Below are 21,917 nucleotides of genomic sequence, written 5' to 3'. Positions count from 1 at the left end.
TTGTAAATTAATTTTCGGAAAAACTTTTGTTCTCAAATGTCTCAACAGAAACTTCATTTGATTTACAGAGATTTACCGTTGTGACACTAAGGAAAATATGTTCTACACATGCAATACACTCTTTAATTCAGTGTATGACTTTTTACCCATTGCTAAGATCACAAGTCCTTATTTTCACTTGTTGCTTGGTTTTTTAATGTTTCTATTATTTTAAGGTCGTGCCCAGTCTTTCAATGTACCCTTAGAATTTCATTACCTAAGTGATTTGTGGTCAATACTGGCTGATCTTAAGATTTTCTGTTTTCCATCTTCCCTCTGTTTTAGCTGTTCTTTAGCTGTCCAAGGGACCAATCTGAGAGTCCATTTCCTGTGAGACAGAGCGGCATTGTTCTAAAATTAAATCTGAAATAGCCTTCCTGTTACGAAAAGCTAAATTTGGTAATGAGGTCCAGAATGAGATTTTCACTCTGCAGCGGAGTGTGCGCTGATATGAAACTTCCTGGAAGATTATTCATATCAGCGCATACTCCGCTGCAGAGTGAAAATCTCATTCTGGAAACATCCCCCAGGCTGTGGCTAAGCCATGTCTCCGCAATATCCTTTCTTTCAGGAGGGCTAGTTCTGCAAGGTTCGCAGGAGAGCTTCTGTAAAGTTTGGAAGGTAGGAGACGAGGTACTGGCAGAAGTAAAGCTGTGAGTATCGGGCGTGAGTCGTGCTTCGGTAGCTCAGTTGGTAGAGCACTTGCCCGCGAAAGGCAAAGGTCCCGAGTTCGAGTCTCGGTCGGGCACACAGTTTTAATCTGCCAGGAAGTTTTGGTAATGAGGTGTTGTCTCTTGTTCATTGATTAATTTGTGTCGAGAGTATCAGGTATTCTCAAGGATCCACAAAGAGACTGCTCCATACAAGATGGGATTCATTTTAAGAACGGAGCAGCACTTAAATAGTGAAACATTTCAGATTAGCTCTAGATAATAAAAAATCTTTAAAACTAGAAAGTTATATATAAAAAAGGAACAAATAAATTTTTGTGAAAAACCTAACGGTGTTTCGAACGGATAGGCTGAACACAGTGGGGGGAGGGTGCGAAGTTGTTGCTGTTAGAAGAATTAGTTTAGCTTGTCGCGAAATTAAAGTACATAATTCCTGTAAGTTAGTACGGGCGGAGGTCATTCTTGGCAACTGGAATAAAATAATAATCGCATTCTTCTACCGACCTACCAATTCAAATGATACGATTACTGAAACGTTCAAAAAAATTGAGTCAAATTTCAAACACATCTGACGCATACAATTGTAGTGGTGGTGACCTTAATTTCACCATAATTATGTTGGCGATAATACATGTTTAATTCAGGAGATACATAAAAAATCATCCGAATTGTGCTAAACGCATTCTCTGAAAATTATTTCGAGCAGAATTTCGAGCTCACGCAAATAGTAAACGGTTGTGAAGACACACTTGACATACTAGCAACAAGTAATAATGAGCTGGTAACGAGCAACGAGATGAATACAGGGATTGGTGAACACAGGGTTGTCGTGGCGAGACTGAATATTGTAACCTTCAAATCCTCCAAAAATAGACGAAAAGTGTACCCTTTCAAAAAAGCAGATAAAAATTCACTTAACGACTTCCTGACAGACAATCTCCAAACCTTCCGGAAATGCTATCAGTGTAGACCATACGTAGCTTAAATACAGGGAAATAGTATCGGCAGAAACTGAGAGATTTATACCAAATAAGTCAATAAATGACTGAGCTGATCATCCTTGGTACACAAAACGTGTCAGGAAACTGTTTTAGAAACGACGAAAAAACATACCAAATCCAAACAGACGTTAAACCTCCGAGATTGGCGATCTTTTACAGAAGCTCTAAATTTATCGCGGACTTGTAAGCGACTTCCTTATAAAAGCCTCACAAGGAAACTTTGTATCGAAACCTGGCAGAAAATCCAAAGAGATTCTAGTCGTACGTTAAGTATGCTAGCAGCAAGACACAATCAGTGTCTTTTCTGCGCTATAGCAATGGAAACACTAACGACAACAGTGCTGCCAAATCAAGTTACTAAACACACCTCCCGAAATTTCTTCACCAAAGAAGACGAAATAAATATTCCAGAAATCGAATCAGGATCAGCTAATCAACATGAGTAATGTCGAAGTAGATATCCTCGGAGTAGTGAAACAACTTAAATCACTTAACAAAAGTAAGTCTGCCGGTCCACACTGTATACCAGTTTGGTTCCTTACAGGGTATACTGATACAATAGCTCCTTGCTTAACAGTTACATGCAAACGTTCGCTTCACGAAAGATCCGTACGCAGAGACTGGAAAGCTGTACAACTTACGCCAATTTTCAAGAAAGATAGTGGGAGTAATCAACTAAATTACAGGCAGACATCATTATCGTCGATATGTAGCAGGATTCTGGAACATAGATTGTGTCCGAACATTATGAATTACCTCGAAGAGAACCTCTATTGACAACAATCAACACGGATTTAGTAAACATCGTTCTTGTGAAACACAAGTAGCTCCTTACTCACATGAAGTGCTCAGCGCTGTTGACAATGGATTACAAATTGATTTCGTATTTATAGATTTCCAGAAGGCTTTTGACACTGTTTAACGCAAAATTGCGTGCTTGTAGATTATCGTCTCAGTTGTGTGACTGGATTTGCGATATCCTGTTAGAGAGGTCACAGTTCGTGGTAATAACGAATAGTCTCGAGTAAAACAGAACTCATTTCTGGCGTTCCCCAAGGTAGTATTACAGGCCTTTTGTTTGTCCTGTTCCTCATCATTATAAATTATTTAGGGGGCAATCTGAGCGGGCGCCTCAGGTTATTTGCAGATGACGCTGTCATATCTCAACTAGCAAAGTCATCAGAAGATCAAAACAAATTGCAAAATGTTTTAGAAAAGATGTCTTTGTGGTATAAAACTTAACAAATGACGTTAAACAACGAAAAGTGTGAGGCCATCCACATTAGTGCTAAAATAATCCGTTAAGCTTCAGTTACACGATGAGTCAGTCAAATCTAAAAGCCGTAAGTTCAACTAAATACTTAGGAATAACAGTTGCGAACAACTTAAATTGGAAAGAACACACGAAAAATGTTGTGGAGAAAATTAGCCAAAGACTATGTTCTATTGGCAGGACACTTAGGAGATGCTACACATCTATTAAAGAGACTGCCTACACTGAGCTTGTCCGTCCCCTTTCGTGCGTGGTGTTGGATCCCGACCAGATAGGACTGACGTAGTATATCGATAAAGTTCAAAGAAGGACAGCACGTTTTGTATTATGGTGAAACAGGGGAGAGAGTCACTGAAATGAAACAGGATTTGGGTTGGATATCATTAAAATAAAGGTATGTTTCGTTGCTGCGGAATCTTTTCACGAAATTTCAATCACCTACTTTCTCCTCCACTTGAGAAAATATTTTGTTGTCGCCGAGAAAGATACGACCACTATTAGAGAATAAGGGAAGTCAGAGCTCGCACTGATTGATATAGGTGTTGGTTGTTTTCCGTGCGCTCTACGAGATTGGAATAATAGACCATAATTGTGAAGATGGTTGGATGAACCCTGTGCCAGGCACTTAAATGTAATTTGCAGAGTATCCATGTAGATGTAGATATAGATGTAGATGTTGTGATCTTAACTCAAGTAATGAACAATTACATTCTGCAGCCATCTGGTATGGAGCCAGGATTTAGATTGAGTACTAAGCCTCTGAGCCATGACAATATTTTAAAAAACTAAAGAGTCTCTTTGTTGATTCTTGAGAATATCTAATATGCCCCTCACAAGTGAATTGATGAACAAGAGGCTAACATCTAATTGCCAATTTTAGCATTTCATAACAGGAAGACTACCTCAAATTTCATTTGACAACGATGCAGTTCCGACCAGCAGGGAACAGATTCTTAAATTGGTCCATTGGACAGTTGTAGCACAACGGAAACAGAGAGAAGGTACACTTTAAAAGATATAAAACACAACATCTTAAGGACAGCCAGAATCGGAAACAAATTACATTGTACATGGTGGCAGCCAGTCAAGGAATATTTTAGGGAATCGGTTTAAAAAATTTATTTCAAGGTCCCAGTCAAATCCTTACAAGTCTACTCCCAGACCAACCTACGCTACGCCTACGTGACACAAGTTGCCTGTCTGAAAGCCGATGCAGTTCTGTCCAGTTAAAGCTGCTGACAAGAGACGCCTTGAGCCCTCTGCTGAAACTGCTAGCGAATTCACGCCATTTGTTTTAGCCAATAGCGTGCGTGGGATACAGCTCACGTGTGCGGACGCTGGAGTGATCTGTGCAGCATAAAACAGTTGCCTCTCTCTCTCTTGTAATCCAGACCTAGAGCAGAACACACATTGTTTCAGAAGGCAGAGCCTCTGCCTCTGGCTCTGCTTTTCACGACAGGCCGCCAATGTAAGTTAACATGAAACGATTCAACTTTCGTTGCCCATTTCAGTTAATTGTTTGACCTCCTAGATTGGCCCAAACCTGATAACCTCCGCCACTAGGCGTGTCCCTTGTACACCACACATTGAAATACACCCTCTTTATTGTACCTAATTTCCTGTTTTCTTATTTAATGGTAGCCCTGGATGCCCACTCTCAACTCCTGACCGCTTGACCTCCTGCACACTGCCGCGGCGATGCATTCGAAACAACCACCTCCCCACTTTCCCACCCCCTGTATACATTTACAACATAGTTAGACAAATTACCTGGATTCCTTTTAACAACTGATCAGCAACACCCGAAATAACGAAACTCTGAAGGATAGCTCTGGATAATAAAAATCCTTCAGAACAAGGAAAATAAATAATTAAGCAATACGTAAAATTTAGGACTTGTCATCTTAACTGAGGATAGCTAAATCTTTAACGATATTCAAATACCACTGACCTACTGGAAAACTTTATGTTCATGAATTTATCTATTGTGAACTTTACAGCAAATTCAATAACTCTGTTGCTGCACCACAGCAGACCAATGATTAACAGCAACTAGCTTCCATACTTATGATAGCGCGCAACGGTTCACTAAGAGGTGAACAAGAAATCTCAGTTCCACAGCTTAATGTTGATTGTATGATTAGTGTTCAACAACTTAGAGAGCAAATGTCCATCAGAAACTCATAGAGTAATTAAAACCGCAATAAAGCGCTCAACTGGTACTGAAGGTGATTGCGTTGGACAAGCCGGCCGCGGTGGTCTAGCGGTTCTAGGCGCGCAGTCCGGAACCGCGCGACTGCTACGGTCGCAGGTTCGAACCCTGCCTCGGGCATGGATGTGTGTGATGTCCTTAGGTTAGTTAGGTTTAAGTAGTTCTAAGTTCTAGGGGACTGATGACCACAGTATTTAAGTCCCATAGTGCTCAGAGGCATTTGAACCATTTGAACGTTGGACATCCACATGCAGAGTTTGTGGCGCAGGGAAACAGATTTTTTTCAGGGTAACAGCTCGTGCATCGAACAGACTAGGTGCTCACGGTTTTTAACAGCACCACGCCGAACGGTGGGTCCATTGGTTTGGGTCAACAGTTTCCGCAAACAACCACACCATCTGCTGGCACCATACTGCAGCTCACACATCGTCCCAAAATAACCGAGTACTTTCGACATCCAATAAATGACTCAGTTCTACAGAGACAACATCACGTCGCATAAATCACAGCCGATGCTGGCCATAAGGATACGCACCCTGCCCAAAGCACAGGGATAATGAGGGTTGATCCATGCACCCAGCAGACTCACTCTTTCGCTTCTCCGGTTGACTCCTCGCGAGCGCCTCAGCTCACCACAAGGAACGGCCTTCTCAAAACCTACGGCGGCGTTACCAGAAGAGCCGCTGCTAACTTTAGCTGAATGAAAGCACAGGTAAAATCAAGTCGATCCATCGCACTCGAGATCGAACCACCACCTAACGAAGTCATCTACGAGCTCATAGTCTTCATCAAACATTTAATAATCATCCATTCTGCTGTTGTTTCTGGCGAGTAATTCGTTGTGATTCCGCTTTAACTTAAATACTCAACTCACATTCACAATAAAATATTCTTTTTACCTTACAATATCGTTCCAAACCCATTACATGATCACTTAACATTTCTTTGGCTGTTATATGCATGACGTTTGTTGTAAGATTCCCTTTGCCATATACTTTAATACAGTAATTAGTGGGGAAGACCTTTTTGCAATAATTGTTGTTGATGCAGAGAGACGAAAACGATCTCATACTTTCACAATACGCAAGTTGGAAGTGTGCTGCAATTTTACGAACTCTTTTATATACTCTTACCCAGTGTCTCTTCCGAAATTTTTGCATCTAAAAGCTCTACGTAACTGCGTAGACGGATGTCGGATTGAGAAAGTATTCCGTATTCTTCAAATGTTCAAATGTGTGTGAAATTTTATGGGACTTAACTGCTAAGGTCATCAGTCGCTGAGCTTACACACTACTTAACATAAATTATCCTAAGGACACCCATGCCCGAGGGAGGACTCGAACCTCCACCGGGATGACCCGCACAGTTCCATATTCTAAATGCAAACTTACCCACTGGTAATACAAAACATTTTAGACGACTTCGGACGTCCTGCAGCACTCCATATGCCTTTAGGAAACTTCATATTAAAATCATGGTGATGTTAATCGTTAGGAGTCATTAAGTTCTTGCGTTTTTTACCGATTTTGTAGCACTACAATCACGAATTGCGTAATTATATCAATGTGCATATCCAATACTGTTAGTAATCTAATAAGGGTGTTGAAGATTGAGTGATTCTGTCGGCTGTACTCTCATCGTTGGCTGCTTACGAAGATTTCTTGCGTCATGTTGGTAGGCAGACGATTTGCAGGTGCAGAGACTGTTGAAGGGGGCTGTGTCGGTAGCGTAAGGCGCGTAAAGCACAAGGCAGGCCTTTGCAGCAGCCAATAAGAGAATGACGTTCATTGTAACGTGCACAACTGCCCGCTCTGATTTCATGGCTTCCCGCTACCAGTTCTGAACAGGCTGTCTCGCGGAGGAGGCATGCGCCCGCGTTCATTCTCCGTGCACATTTCTAAATAGCCCGATCCTGCTTGCATCCTGAAACCAATTTCATGATGACTTTGGACAGCTTGTATTATCTTTGGAAATCTATAGTTCTGAGGGGACGTACATTATGTTTATAAATTTATAGGTGTCTCTTTCTGGAACATTATTTTCTAAAACGTACCAAGCATTTATTATAGAAATTGTAAATTCTTCTTGGACATCCATTCGGTGATAATAAATTTTCAGTTCTTTATTTATTTGCCACAGTCCCAAGAGGCTTTGCTATAAACCGCACAGAGCGAGCCAGGCTGTTTTTAAAGGTAATTTTATTATTGTTGAACTCCTTCTCCCAGATGACGTGCTAAATTTTCAGGTATACCTAATGCCTCGTCTCCGACAATGAACTGTTTGATATAGGGCTTTTCTCCGATATTTATGAATTTTTACTAACGAAATTTTCACTGAAAATTAAGTGTATAAACCAGAGGAATCACAATGTTTTCCGTATGCTCCAACATCTATGTAGGTGAACTTATAATACACGATGTATAAAGCAAGGAAAACCACAGAAAAATGCTCTTTATAGTTGTTGTACAGCTCATTTGCTGTGAGAAAAAAGGCATTACATATTCCACGTTCATCTCGCTCGGCTTATAGGCGACTAGTGCCCGTCAGCTGGCTGGCTAAACTGGCTGCTCAATATGAAGCCTGCCTAGTGCATTATAGCCCAGCCGGCCGGTGTGGCCGTGCGGTTAAAGGCGCTTCAGTCTGGAACCGCGTGACCGCTACGGTCGCAGGTTCGAATCCTGCCTCGGGCATGGATGTGTGTGATGTCCTTAGGTTAGTTGGGTTTAATTAGTTCTAAGTTCTAGGCGACTGATGACCTCAGAAGTTCAGTCGCATAGTGCTCAGAGCCATTTGAGCCATTATAGCCCAAACAGCTGAAGCTGTTCTCCTATAAGAACTCCTATGTTTGATTTGTTACACTGCAAATCAAGAAAGGCTGTGCTCAACTTCAGGGTTGTTCTCAGCACTGCAATGCCTTACTAGTCGTAGCGGGGTGCCCTTGACTTCCTCCCACCTCATAACAGACATACAGACAGTTAGAGAGGATCTACATTTCACCACGTACTCCAAAACGCTGTATAACTTGACTTGGCATTATAGTCTTTGTTATAGGTGAATGAAGCGACAAGTGACAGAAAATCGTAGGATCACCCGGGGATCGAACCTAAGTTTTATAGCCTGGAACGTAAGCCACTGACCCATAAACTCACATTTCTGAGCAAACCATTAATAAGATATTTATCAAACAATAACTGCACTGAGCCATGCGAAATAATACTAATTCTGTAAAAGAAGTAATAAATGAAATACGGTAGCATTATATGTTATTCATTATTTAATTTACAGATTGCGGGATAATTTTATAACGTTGATATACTCGTTCGAATAATTATCCAGATAGAAGTCTTTTAGAATAGTACTCAAATCTCTTCAATAATACACCTTACACTGCCGGCCCCTGTGGCCGAGCGGTTATAGGCGCTTCAGTCCGGAACCGCGCTTCTGCTACGGTCGCAGGTTCGAATCCTGCCTCGGGCATGGATTTGTGTGATGTCCTTAGTTTGGTTAGGTTTAAATAGTTCTACGTCTAGGGGACTGATGACCTCGGGTGTTAGGTCCGATAGTGCTCGGAGCCATTTGAACAATTTTTTGAACTCCTTACGCTTCCTTTCTCTCTCTCTCTCTCTACATATTATCAAAAGTAAGTAATCTTACTAGTTAATTTGATCAATTTACTTACGAAAGCATGGGGTGTAGCTGGATTGAAGTATTTTGTTAACTATAAAGAAAGTCGACAATTACTGTTTGTTGTGACACTCCTTAAAACTTTTCAGTTGTTCTGCTCTAAATAAGTCTAAATGTCAGTGCGATTTTAGCAGCTGACTGAAAGTAAGCAGCTATTATTTCATGGAAATATCCAGTTCCACTACAGGAGCAATGACCTTCAATAACATTCAAATTTCGGTTAGCAGTTTAAATAGTGAAAAGACCGTTCCATTCAGCATCTGTGCTCTAACCAGTGGGTGTGCCTAAATGTACTGTTGCGTTTCTTATTGCGCTCATAAGCGATATAAGCAAACACGACCTAATGATTGGTTTTGCAAGCATGCGAGGCTGCTACTCGCTAGTGTGCAACGAGGCTTCAGCTGATACTGACGCCACAGCCTATGTTCGGCGTGATCCGCGGCATAGTACGCTCCGGAGGGTAGAAGCGGCTGGCTGTACCGGCTGCTGCTGTCCCACTGTAGAAGGTCCCAAATCTCTACAGTAGCTTGCATGTGTAAGCGCGGTACGAGACTGCTGCCACCCGCTGCTGCCGCCACACAGCGGCTCCGGCCTGCGACAAATGCTGAGACACCCGGGTGGGGCAGGCTGGTTGCTACTGCGCCAACGCCGTCCTTTGAGACCAGCAAAATGCAATACCGATCATTTCAGCATTGCGGCGTCTGGCCATTGAGGCTCAACTTTGCTGGAAGGCAGCGTTCTGTCAGGCCAAGCTTGCAGTGGCAGCAAATAAAACAGATCTCGAAAATTTCATTTCTGCCTGACCTTACGAAACACTTCTACATCTACATCTACATCCATACTCCGCAAGCCACCTGACCATACTCCGCAGCAAAGTCTTTCATTCCTGAATATTTCTCATTTATAATATCCTTTAACCTTACAGAGACTTTTGGGTTACGGCCGGCGAAACTACCGTGGAGTTGATGACACTCTCTTTCCATTTTCAATGTGAATTTCATTAAACTCTCAGTTAACTTTATTAGAGATCCTTTTCGAAACATTTGCGTGGTCGGTTAGTTTTTCATACAAATAAGCTAATTCGGGGTGGTTGAGCTTAACTCTATAAGTAACATACCCAAACAGCTCAACATTTACCATCACATCTGGAACATTTCCCCTCTTGTATTCGATGCAATTCTAAAAAAATTCTCGCATCACTGAAATAATCTCTTCCTGAAATAATCTCTTCAACTTCCATGTAATTGCCTTCACATTCCTGTAGACAGTAAGTGTGTTCTTTGTCAGAAGAGATTCCGTTTTTTAGATATAGCAGCAAATTCTTCCTCATTCTTGCATGTACTGCTTGATAGTATTTTGCTCGCATTACGGTTGACAGAAAAAGAGAACTGAACAAGTGTTTCAACATGTCTTAAATTCTTTTTAATTTCAAGACGATCTTTAAGTAGACCAACTGAAAAATGTATGGAAATAAAATGGAAAGAGAATTTCAACAATTCCACGGCAATTTCGTTGACTGTAACCGAAAAGTCTTTCTAAGGTTGAAGGACATTATAAATGTGATGTATTCTGGAATGAAGGACTTTCGTGTTATATGATTCGTAAGGTGACGCACTTTCTTCAGAATGGAGGCTATGAATGAGAAAAAAGTACAAAGGTACTATGGGAACTCAAAGTGAACAAGGATAAAAACTGAAGAAAATGAAAAATGTAAAGTAAGTTATGAGAATAGATAAAGAAAACCTGATGATACAGTTACAGAATCTAATATGAAATTATAGCTGGTTTATTCGCAATACAGGCCAAGTGTTGAGAGCTTGAGTGAGACTCTTCCCTAAGAAAAAAGGAAAAAGGTGTCCTCCGAGATGGTGAAAGAGGCTGACGTCCCTGTGAGGCTTTACATTACCATTTCACTGACGGTAGAAAAAAATAACCAAGCTAATATGTGACTTAACAATAATAATACGCTAAAGAATGGGAAATCTTGATTACGTTCATGCCTGAGTTTGAATTAAAATTGTGTGTTCGCCGCCTGCCTTTAAACAGTGCAGTGCAGCGTGGCGAAAGGATTCACGCTGATGTCACAGCTCTCATCCCGCTTGAACTAGACCCCTACCAACTATTCTAGTATCCGTGGACGTATGGTTATGGCACCCCGAATTTAGAAAGCAAACAATCCCGTCGGAGGAACATCCGCAACTGAATATTATACCAGAGACTGAAAATACCGCTTCAGTTGTAAGGTTCTTTCATTTAGAAAACGACCGGTTTCGGGATCTTAGCGGCCATCTTCAGCTGTCGTTGCTTGGTACTGTGACTCCGATCGCCGTAGTGGACGAGTAAAAGACGCGGTGTGCTACCAACGAGGGCAGAAAATAAAGCAGTTCCCTCAGAGATGGTGAAAGGGGATGACGTCCTTGAGTGGGTTAACATTAGCATTTCACTTAACGTAGAAAAAAATCCTGCGTCGCTATTAACAGACCGCGTCTTGTACTCGTCCACCGCGACGCTCAGGGTCACAGCACCAAGTTGACACACCTGAAGGTGGGCGTATAACAGCCCGATACTGGTAGTGTTCTAAATAAAAGAACCATTTAAGAGAAGATCAGGAAGTAAATTATTTGTTTACGAATGAGTGTACAGGGTGTTGCAAAAAGGTACGGCCAAACTTTCAGGAAACATTCCTCACACACAGAGAAAGAAAATATGTTATGTGGACATGTGTCCGGAAACGCTTACCTTCCATGTTAGAGCACATTTTATTACTTCTCTTCAAATCACGTTAATCATGGAATGGAAACACACAGCAACAGAACGTACCAGCGTGACGTCAAACACTTTGTTACAGGAAATGTTCAAAATGTCCTCCGTTAGCGAGGATACATGCATCCACCCTCCGTCGCATGGAATCCCTGATGCGCTGATGCAGCCATGGAGAATGGCGTATTGTACCACAGCCGTCCACAATACGAGCACGAAGAGTCTCTAATTTGATACCGGGGTTGCGTAGACAATCCATCGGTCACCGAATCTGTTGTTGAGAAGCGTACGAACACTTCGACTGAAATGTGCAGGAGCTCCATCGTGCATGAACCACTTATTGTGTCGTACTTGTAAAGGCACATGTTCTAGCAGCACAGGTAGAGTATCCCGTATGAAATCATGATAACGTGCTCCATTGAGCGTAGGTGGAAGAACATACTGACGAAAGTAAAATGAGCACTAACATGGAAATTAAGCGTTTCCGGACACATGTCCACATAACATCTATTCTTTATTTGTGTGTGAGGAATGTTTCCTGAAAAGTTTGGCCGTACCTTCTTGTAACACCCTGTATAATGGTTTAACCTTCAGAGAGGCTCGCCTTCTAGTCGGACAAGAGTGGTCGCGCTTATCTCGCAGATACCACTTGTTAATATACTTTGTCTCTTTAATTGTTCTTATCACGGAAGCAATACTAGATGTATTCATGGGTTATACAAACAAAAGAAAAGTAAACAATTTATTTAGAATTAAAGTTATATTCCATATAACACCTTTTCTTCCCACAGCTTCTCGAGGTACTCATACAGACTTCCCGTGTACGAGTGTCAAATTTGTAAAGGGTTATGCTTGAAATTTTAGTTTTTCGGTATAATAATGTTATGTAGAAGACGAAATACAATCATGTTAAACATTTCTTGAACGATGTACACAAAACTGACCATACATATACCTCACATTTGAAACAAGTGATTATTTAAAAGTTTAAATACAATCATTGCAAACATTTCTTGAATGTTTGAAACAAATAAACTATCCTCGTATTCCATATTTGGGACGGGTGACTCTATGTCTCTTAGTAACTAAACGTGGCCTACATCTTCTATTCGGAGGCTCCTGACGTTGATCGACTTCTCCTCTTCCTTGTTGCTGCTGGTGTTCATCTGCTGTGCGCGACACATTTAAAACTTTTGTACGGAGCTGTCCTGTTACTTTAGCGAAACTTCGTCTGAACAGGCCACGAAGGCCCAACAGCACCTACCGGCTGTCGTGTCATTCTCAGCCCACAGGCGTCAGATATGGAGGAGTAGGTGGTCAGCAAACCGCTGTCCCGACCCAATGTCAGTTTACGAGACCGGAGCCGCTACTTGTCAATCAAGTAGTCATCAGTTTGCCTTACAAACGCACCCGCCAACAGTGCTCGGCAGACCGGATGGTCACCCATCCTAGTGCTAGCTCAGCCCGACAGCGGTTAACTTCGGTGAGTTGACGGGAAACTGTGTTACCACTGCGGCAAGATCATTATCTAGTGTTACTTTACTACTTCTCCTTTTTAAGTGCTTCTACACAAGTTAGTTCGAAAGATTTCTGAGATAAGTTTTTTCTCTTGAGAATATTGTTCGTGTTTTCTTTTTAGATTATAGATGAATTTATGGCAGCAACATTCTCCATCGGGAAAAAACAAAGCATCAGTGGCCATCGCTTCGTATTTCTCGCAAAGCTGAAGCAGCCACGTAGTTTGTCGACAGTGTGAACACCTCCTTTTGTGTGATTATAAAAGGTTGTAATTTCTGGTTTCTTGAGATCATTGGTTCCTTCATCGATTTTTTCCATCGTTGTCAAGGCTGGATAACAGCAAAACGCATGTGTCCTAGTTTGGAACGTATGAAACAAGTGTTGCCTCTTAGCGAAAACCAGAGAGAGTTGAGTGGTCTCTCCCTTTCTAGTCGCTGTTAATCCAGGAGGAATCTGATGCTTATTTTTACGCAAAGCGCGAAAGTATGAATTTTTTTATGCCAATACTTTAACCAAATCATATTCTCAAACCAATCATCGGCCGAGACATAAATCCCATTGTAGAAAATGGGAGCTGCCAACCTTTTTTCATATTTTAATGCTTACACTAAATATGCCTTCTGGTTGTGTTCTGGTGTATATTTCCATAACATATTTATAATATAGCTCAGCGTGGCCAAAGCACAAATTTATATGGCGTATATATTTGGCTTTTTTCTTAAATATATATTTATAAAACAGCGGCTCCTTCGAAAAGCTTCGAGTTTTTCATCGATTGTGACATTTTCACAAAGTGATAGCATTTTTGGTAGTTCCCAACGAGTTATTCAAACGTAATTCTTATAGGAACTAGGTGGTGAGTTCTTCTTCGTTATCCTATTGTTTTTATATCATAAAAACCAATACATCCCACTGAAATCGAAAACTTTTTATATTCACGACGGTTAGGAAGTCATTCGCCCTCCACAAGTCGTCGAGATTCGGACGAATGACATGGTAGACTCAAGCGAGATAAAGTAGCGAAGAAGCTTTTAATTTCCACCCTTTGTCTGTTGAAGTCTCTGGAACGAAAATAGTTGTATTGTTAAAACAAATTTGTATTTATTATCTGCAATACGTTGACAAATTGTGTCAGATATGAGGCATTTCCGTGCATCATGAATGTTAACCATGTTTTTGCAGGCCCATTTACTCTGTGCAGATGAAATAAAATATTTTGTTTTACTCACCTTCGCCTGTTCCCCATCTTTTGTTCCTTTTTTGCCATGGGCAAACGTGGACAATTTTTTTCTTTTGAACGACTTGAAATGTCGATTTGTTGTTCTCATCTTTGTAGTCTTCTGATCTGGACATCGTATCAGAATTCTCACCTCTTTCCGATACGTGCTCTTCTTCATTAGTATCATTGTCCTCCATAAAACTGTTGTTCTGTTCATTCTCATCGTCGGTGTCAAGCAGAATTGCATTTATCACAGCTTCAACTTCTAAAGGACTGTCTAAATGATACATCTCTTTGTCCACCATAGTACCTGAAAAATAAATATGAAACAAAACTGAATAAATAACCTGATGCAGGAATTGAAGATCGCGCATATCTGGCACATAAAATTTGGATTAATTTCATTGTGGATTCGAAACGCTTGTAACTTCACCGCATATACTACTTTAAATTACTGATAAGCAAGACAAATTTAACAATAAATCTTGGAAAATAAAAAGTTGAAAACTTAACATGGAAGATAGCGCGTATTCCTCAGGTACGAAACACGTGTTACTAGCTTCCTGTTTACCGCAGCGGGCAGCGACCGGGACTGAAGCAGTATGGAATCAAAACAAATGGTTAGAACAAAGGGGAGTTTCCCTCCTTCCTGTTTCCAAAGGAAAAGTAACGATTGGTGTCGCTTAGCATCTGACACATGCGCGCGTCTATCGGAAGGTCAAAGCTGACAGTGAAACAGCAGTCAACCATCGAAAGCAAAGTACCATGACTAGACAAATGTACCTAACTATGATCAGTAACAATGATAATGAACACGACACAATTTATCGCACGCGAAAGACAGTTAGTTTGTATGAATACTGCAATATGTGTAATTATACACTCCTGGAAATTGAAATAAGAACACCGTGAATTCATTGTCCCAGGAAGGGGAAACTTTATTGACACATTCCTGGGGTCAGATACATCACATGATCACACTGACAGAACCACAGGCACATAGACACAGGCAACAGAGCATGCACAATGTCGGCACTAGTACAGTGTATATCCACCATTCGCAGCAATGCAGGCTGCTATTCTCCCATGGAGACGATCGTAGAGATGCTGGATGTAGTCCTGTGGAACGGCTTGCCATGCCATTTCCACCTGGCGCCTCAGTTGGACCAGCGTTCGTGCAGGACGTGCAGACCGCGTGAGACGACGCTTCATCCAGTCCCAAACATGCTCAATGGGGGACAGATCCGGAGATCTTGCTAGCCAGGGTAGTTGACTTACACCTTCTAGAGCACGTTGGGTGGCACGGGATACATGCGGACGTGCATTGTCCTGTTGGAACAGCAAGTTCCCTTGCCGGTCTAGGAATGGTAGAACGATGGGTTCGATGACGGTTTGGATGTACCGTGCACTATTCAGTGTCCCCTCGACGATCACCAGTGGTGTACGGCCAGTGTAGGAGATCGCTCCCCACACCATGATGCTGGGTGTTGGCCCTGTGTGCTTCGGTCGTATGCAGTCCTGATTGTGGCGCTCACCTGCACGGCGCCAAACACGCATACCACCATCATTGGCACCAAGGCAGAAGCGACTCTCATCGCTGAAGACGACACGTCTCCATTCGTCCCTCCATTCTCGCCTATCGCGACACCACTGGAGGCGGGCTGCACGATGTTGGGGCGTGAGCGGAAGACGGCCTAACGGTGTGCGGGACCGTAGCCCAGCTTCATGGAGACGGTTGCGAATGGTCCTCGCCGACACCCCAGGAGCAACAGTGTCCCTAATTTGCTGGGAAGTGGCGGTGCGGTCCCCTACGGCACTGCGTAGGATCCTACGGTCTTGGCGTGCATCCGTGCGTCGCTGCGGTCCGGTCCCAGGTCGACGGGCACGTGCACCTTCCGCCGACCACTGGCGACAACATCGATGTACTGTGGAGATCTCACGCCCCACGTGTTGAGCAATTCGGCGGTACGTCCACCCGGCCTCCCGCATGCCCACTATACGCCCTCGCTCAAAGTCCGTCAACTGCACATACGGTTCACGTCCACGCTGTCGCGGCATGCTACCAGTGTTAAAGACTGCGATGGAGCTCCGTATGCCACGGCAAACTGGCTGACACTGACGGCGGTGGTGCACAAATGCTGCGCAGCTAGCGCCATTCGACGGCCAACACCGCGGTTCCTGGTGTGTCCGCTGTGCCGTGCGTGTGATCATTGCTTGTACAGCCCTCTCGCAGTGTCCGGAGCAAGTATGGTGGGTCTGACACACCAGTGTCAATGTGTTCTTTTTTCCATTTCCAGGAGTGTATGTTTGGTGCTGCCGTACAATAAAGCGTGGGTAACGCTAAAGTAATGAACGGAATTTATAACAATTGAAGATTTGTTCATTAAACTGAAAGGACTCTCGCCAGGCCGCAAGTCGTTTGCTGCTTAGAGCTATTTTAAGCTTTGGTTGGACACATCTAGTAAAAACCTGACCACTAAAACACAAGCACAAAATTGTTTAAGAGCGATATGATAGAGAGTGACACGTACGTGTATCATGTTTCTCTCCTGACCTAGTTTCGCAGAAAAACGCCCATAAATTTTTTCACACACTCTAAACCGTGTGGCTCTGTTCTTAATCCTATCAAAAGTTTCCTTCCGAGATATGTCCCATTTTTCAGGATAATTCTTCACCTACTCCATGAAAAATTCCACGTACAAACCGGTTGCATCGACGGCGGCTGGGAGCAGCTGTTGCTAGAGTTGCGATCAGAAACGACTGCTGCTTCGCGAAGATTGGCGATATCGCTGCGGCGTAGCAGCGGCTGTCGAGCACAACTCTCTCGCCGCATTCTCGTGATGAGTTCATTGCGTCACCGCTGTGGTGTACGCATCTCCATTGTTTTACATGTATTGCTGAAACGCGCTACTAAATGACGCTGGGGGCTCGCCATAATAAACCGCTCGTGTCCATCGGGCTGTAACTACGAAATAAATACGCGACACCCTGGACGGTCATTCATGGCGCACCAATTTGTCGCGGCGCACGGTTGAACGCCACAGGCTTAACCTTAGCAACACCAAGGTATTTCTCAAAATGTACATTACAGAGGGGGAGGGTTACTTAACAACAGCCCTAAGAAAATTAAATTAAGAAAAACTAAATTCGTTAACTGTTGGTGACTTACATTAAAAACATACTTTTTAAAGGGGTATTGATATCTTAGTAGGGTCAGTATCTTTTAGCATACTTTTAAAACGGAATCCTCCCATAGTTTCCCCCCACAGATTTAGTGGTAATATGGCCCAATGGATAGACAGTCCCGGCCGTTGTGATCGAGCTGTTCTAGGCGCTTCAGTCCGGAACCGCGCGACTGCTACGGTCGCAGGTTCGAATCCTGCCTCGGGCATGGATGTGTGTGATGTCCTTAGGTTAGTTAGGTTTAAGTCATTTTAAGTTCTAGGGGACTGATGACCTCAAATGTTGAGTCCCATAATGCTCAGAGCAATTTTAACCATTTTTTTATAGACATTCAAGAACTGAACACACAAAAAAAGCAAAATAAAAACAGTGAGCAAACCAAGCTAAAGATTTGCAACATTGAGCGAACTTGAATACTATGGGCGTCGTCGTTTTGTGGTCATGGTGATGGATTGCGAGCAGAGAGATCCGTGTTCGAATCTCCGTCGTGGTCCATTAATATTTTTTTTTCTCCAAAAAGTTATGAACTGTCTGTAGGGTCACTGAAATGTCTCTGTTCCGTACTCAAATCTGTGTCTGTGTCGTGGTGTAGCACCCGTCTGGAACAGCGATGTGTAAGGAAGCGACCTCCAGACGTACACAAGTTGAACGTGTTATAACTCTCTCGTCCTGTTTCGGAACCGGACCATGACGTTGGGCTTGTTTGGTCAACGTGTTGAACTAAAAAGCGGCAAATACGTGCTCAAATATCCCCCGTATCCGTATTTCACAAAATTATGAATTTTTCCGCCGATAACTATCATGTCTGTTCTCGTTCTGTACTCTAGGCAACTGTCATACTGTACATTGGTTACAGAACATGAATCACATGGTAAGATTTTATTCCCGTCGCAAGTAAATGTAGTGAATAGTGGGAGCAGGTGAGATGCTGCATAGATATCTTACACAAATGGAAACAAGAAATAAACATGTGTGAACGATATTACAACAGCGGAATTCTAGCTCTGTTGGTCGATCATGGAGCCAAAAATAGCCTAGTTGACCGTTGGTCAGACTGTGCCCAACTTTACAGTCACTTGTATTTTGTCACTGACAGACACGAAAGCCAGAGTACGAGCGAGAAACGAAATTTCATGAGTCAAAACATGCAGAAGAGAACTCAAGAGTCATAACATGTGCTGCATGTGTACGTCTGGAGGTCTACACCTCACATCCCGCTATTGCAAACGGACGTTACACCACGACACAAACACAAATTTGAATACAACATACAGACACTTCAACGACCGGACGGGCAGTTCATAACCTTGTGAGAAAAAGTTATGGGCCACGAGAGAGATTTGAACACGGACCTCCCCGTTCGCAATCCAACAGGTTGACAACACAACAACGAGAACCTCACTATTCAATGTATTTCGCTTCTATTTCACACTTCAGTACACTTTTTTCCTGTTTTCATGGTTGATTTGTGTTCAGTGGTCCATCTTACCACTAAACCCGAGGGAGGTGCGAGCAACATCCATACATTTTCAGTAACGTTTACTACTGATGGTGGAGAGTGTTGGTGGCGGTGGGGAGGGAGGAAGACTCGGTTACCTTACGCCCACCGAAAAGTATTTAAAAAATGGAAATTTTGTTAAAAGTTATGACTTATACTCACAACATATATTTTAAACAATGACTGCTGTGTAAGGAGGGTCTAGAATCAGGAAATATTGAATACGATGTTGAGTGGTGAAAGTGACATCTACTATTGAGATTTATATTTTTTACTAAGTTTAACTAAAAATTTAAAAAAGTTTTAGGAATCACGAATACAAATTAATTAGAAAAAATAAATATTTTGTTAATTACTGAATTTTTAAAAGATAAGCACCAAGTAGTCACCACCATGCGCGCTCTTAGTATAGCGAGGGTCAGTGTATTCTACGCTTCACGGAAAAGTTCGTAAAGCACTCATCTTTGTTTACAAATCTGAAGAAGCCTGACCCCCCTCCCCCGCCCCCCCCCCCTCCCCTGCGCACGCACACACACATGACGTGCGAACACTCTAGTACAGGGCAACGTTGTTCATCGAAAATTATGTATCTTATTTCTGCATATTGAACAATACAGACAAAACTTCGAAGTAAATTTTCTCTAGAATTTTTGGAAATTCGATCCAACTACTTTGGGAAAGGCGTATTTGAGTTTTGGACATCACATACCATAAATATAAAGAACTCCATAATTCCAATTAGGTCGACTTGTGAGCCTAAAATGACCAAGTTGACTGCTGGTCAGACTGTGCTCGATCTTAGAGTCATTTGTCATTGAGCGATTCGAAAGCCAGAGTACGTGCGAATGTCGAACGTAGAGGTAACCTGTACAATTTTCAGACGAATAATGAAATGTTAGCAAAAAAAGTAATTTGATTTGTTTATTCTCGTATCAGAGCACACATACTATACACAGTTAGGACACTGTGACTTGTGCCCAAAATTTGGCCAGTTCCAGTGCATCTTCTGTCCGGGGGGCCGCAGACACTCGGCACTAAAGCATGTGATGGACAGCCTGGTCTTCTCCACGGATGAACTGAATATTTTGTTGCCTTTAATCTGCCAACTTACGGTCTCAGCCTATACAGGTACTTCCAAACCGTCAATTTCTCATCATGGCCAGAAGGTTTTACAGAAGGGAGGAAGGTCCTCCACAATTTGAACGTAGCTTAAAAGCAGTGGTTTTAAGTGCCGTCCCCGTTCTAAGGAATACCTTCCTTGATTTCTGTCGTTGCGGGTACTGTTCGTGCTCATACAGAGGATGCAATCTGTTCTGCTGCACCTTCTTTCTTTCCTCATTCGTAGCTATTTTCCTTCGAATAGGAGTTGGTGCTGTTCCTGCGAGGTGGTAAGGCCATTCGACTGGAGAGGGTTCAGGCAGCTTTGTATGATTCTGCAGGTGTCGCCAGGAGATATGTCCTCCAGTTTGGCATACGTTGAATCATAGAAGGCAGGCCTTTCGTACTCTAGTGCAGTATAGCATAGTGCTACTGTAAAAATTCATAGAGCTTCAGATTAAATACAGCGCCTCTTGAAAGTAAGAGATCTGCCAAGGACAACGCCTAGATATCATGGGGTCTCACAGTGTTCCAGTTCGACACCTGACCATACTCTCTTTAATTTATGACTAGCTTCTCTGTTTCGCAAATTAAAGCACACGCTTCTATCTTTGTGGGACTAGCTTCGCTGTTTGCCAAATTAAAGCAAATGCTTCTGTCTTTGTGGAATTTGCTTTAAGTCGGTTCGATTTATAACATCTGAGCTGTTGTTTAAGGGCATGTGTCAGGGTCTTTTCAAGTGATTAAAAGTCTGTGCAATGGGTGGGTAGATCAAGGTCATCGTCACACAAGAAGCTCCTGCTGCTGAGTCAGCCTCACATAATAGGATAGTTTCTATCTGAGGCCGAACAAGACATGTATCGATAATATGCCTCCAGAATAGTGAATTTTATGGAAAGTGTAATCATCATATTACTGATTACGAAATTGATGATGTATTGTTTAACAAGCCCCATTTGTAAAATGCATACCAGTAAAAGTAAGCATAGTAAACTCTCCGTCCGAAGAGACCTCTGAATGCCCAAAGGTAGCGATCAACCGCCGTGTCGCTTTCTGCCGATAGGCGTCACTGGATGCGGATATGAAGGGGCATGTGACCAGCAGGCGAGCGTAATAACATGGAACGTTACAGGAATATAAGTTCATCTTCATAAGAGGTTAAGGGAGAATTGCAGTTTTTCACCACCGTCGTAGCACTTGTTCGTCACAGACACAATGAAGGAAAAATCAATTACATTTAAGGGGAACAGATAAAAATGCTTATTTTTGAACATGTCGTAATCCATCTGGCTGGACGTAAAGAAGACTTTAGATGACCTCATGTAAGATGCCTGTGCGTTTCTTGTGCCGCGATAGCCAAGGAAGCGGCTACCCCACCCCACTTCCTCTGACAGCTTGTTGGGATGCTGGGGTACGGCGTAGGTTATTTTCAGTCAGAAAGATTCCCAACAATAAATAATAAAATTATGTTTATTAAATATGAAGAACTCAACTTAAATGATGCTTCTTCGTGTGACATGTCCAGCCCAATCACACTTTTGAAATTATTACAAGTTCTCTAAAATATTAAAGTCCTGTCACTGTGCCTGTAAGTGGTGCCTACATATAGTGCACAGCTGCCCTACGATGTCTACGGGGCCTTAGTTTCGGAGGTGAAGGACGAACACTGCAGCTTGTAAACTCGGCGATCACTGGAGACTGTACACGACTGGGCGCACTGAAGAGAACTGTCCGCCGTAGCTCAGTGCTCCGATATGTAAC

This window comes from Schistocerca serialis, chromosome 4 (genome assembly GCF_023864345.2).
Source record: "Schistocerca serialis cubense isolate TAMUIC-IGC-003099 chromosome 4, iqSchSeri2.2, whole genome shotgun sequence".
In the NCBI taxonomy this organism is placed as follows: domain Eukaryota; kingdom Metazoa; phylum Arthropoda; class Insecta; order Orthoptera; family Acrididae; genus Schistocerca; species Schistocerca serialis.
Note: the sequence above shows the minus strand (reverse complement) of the source record.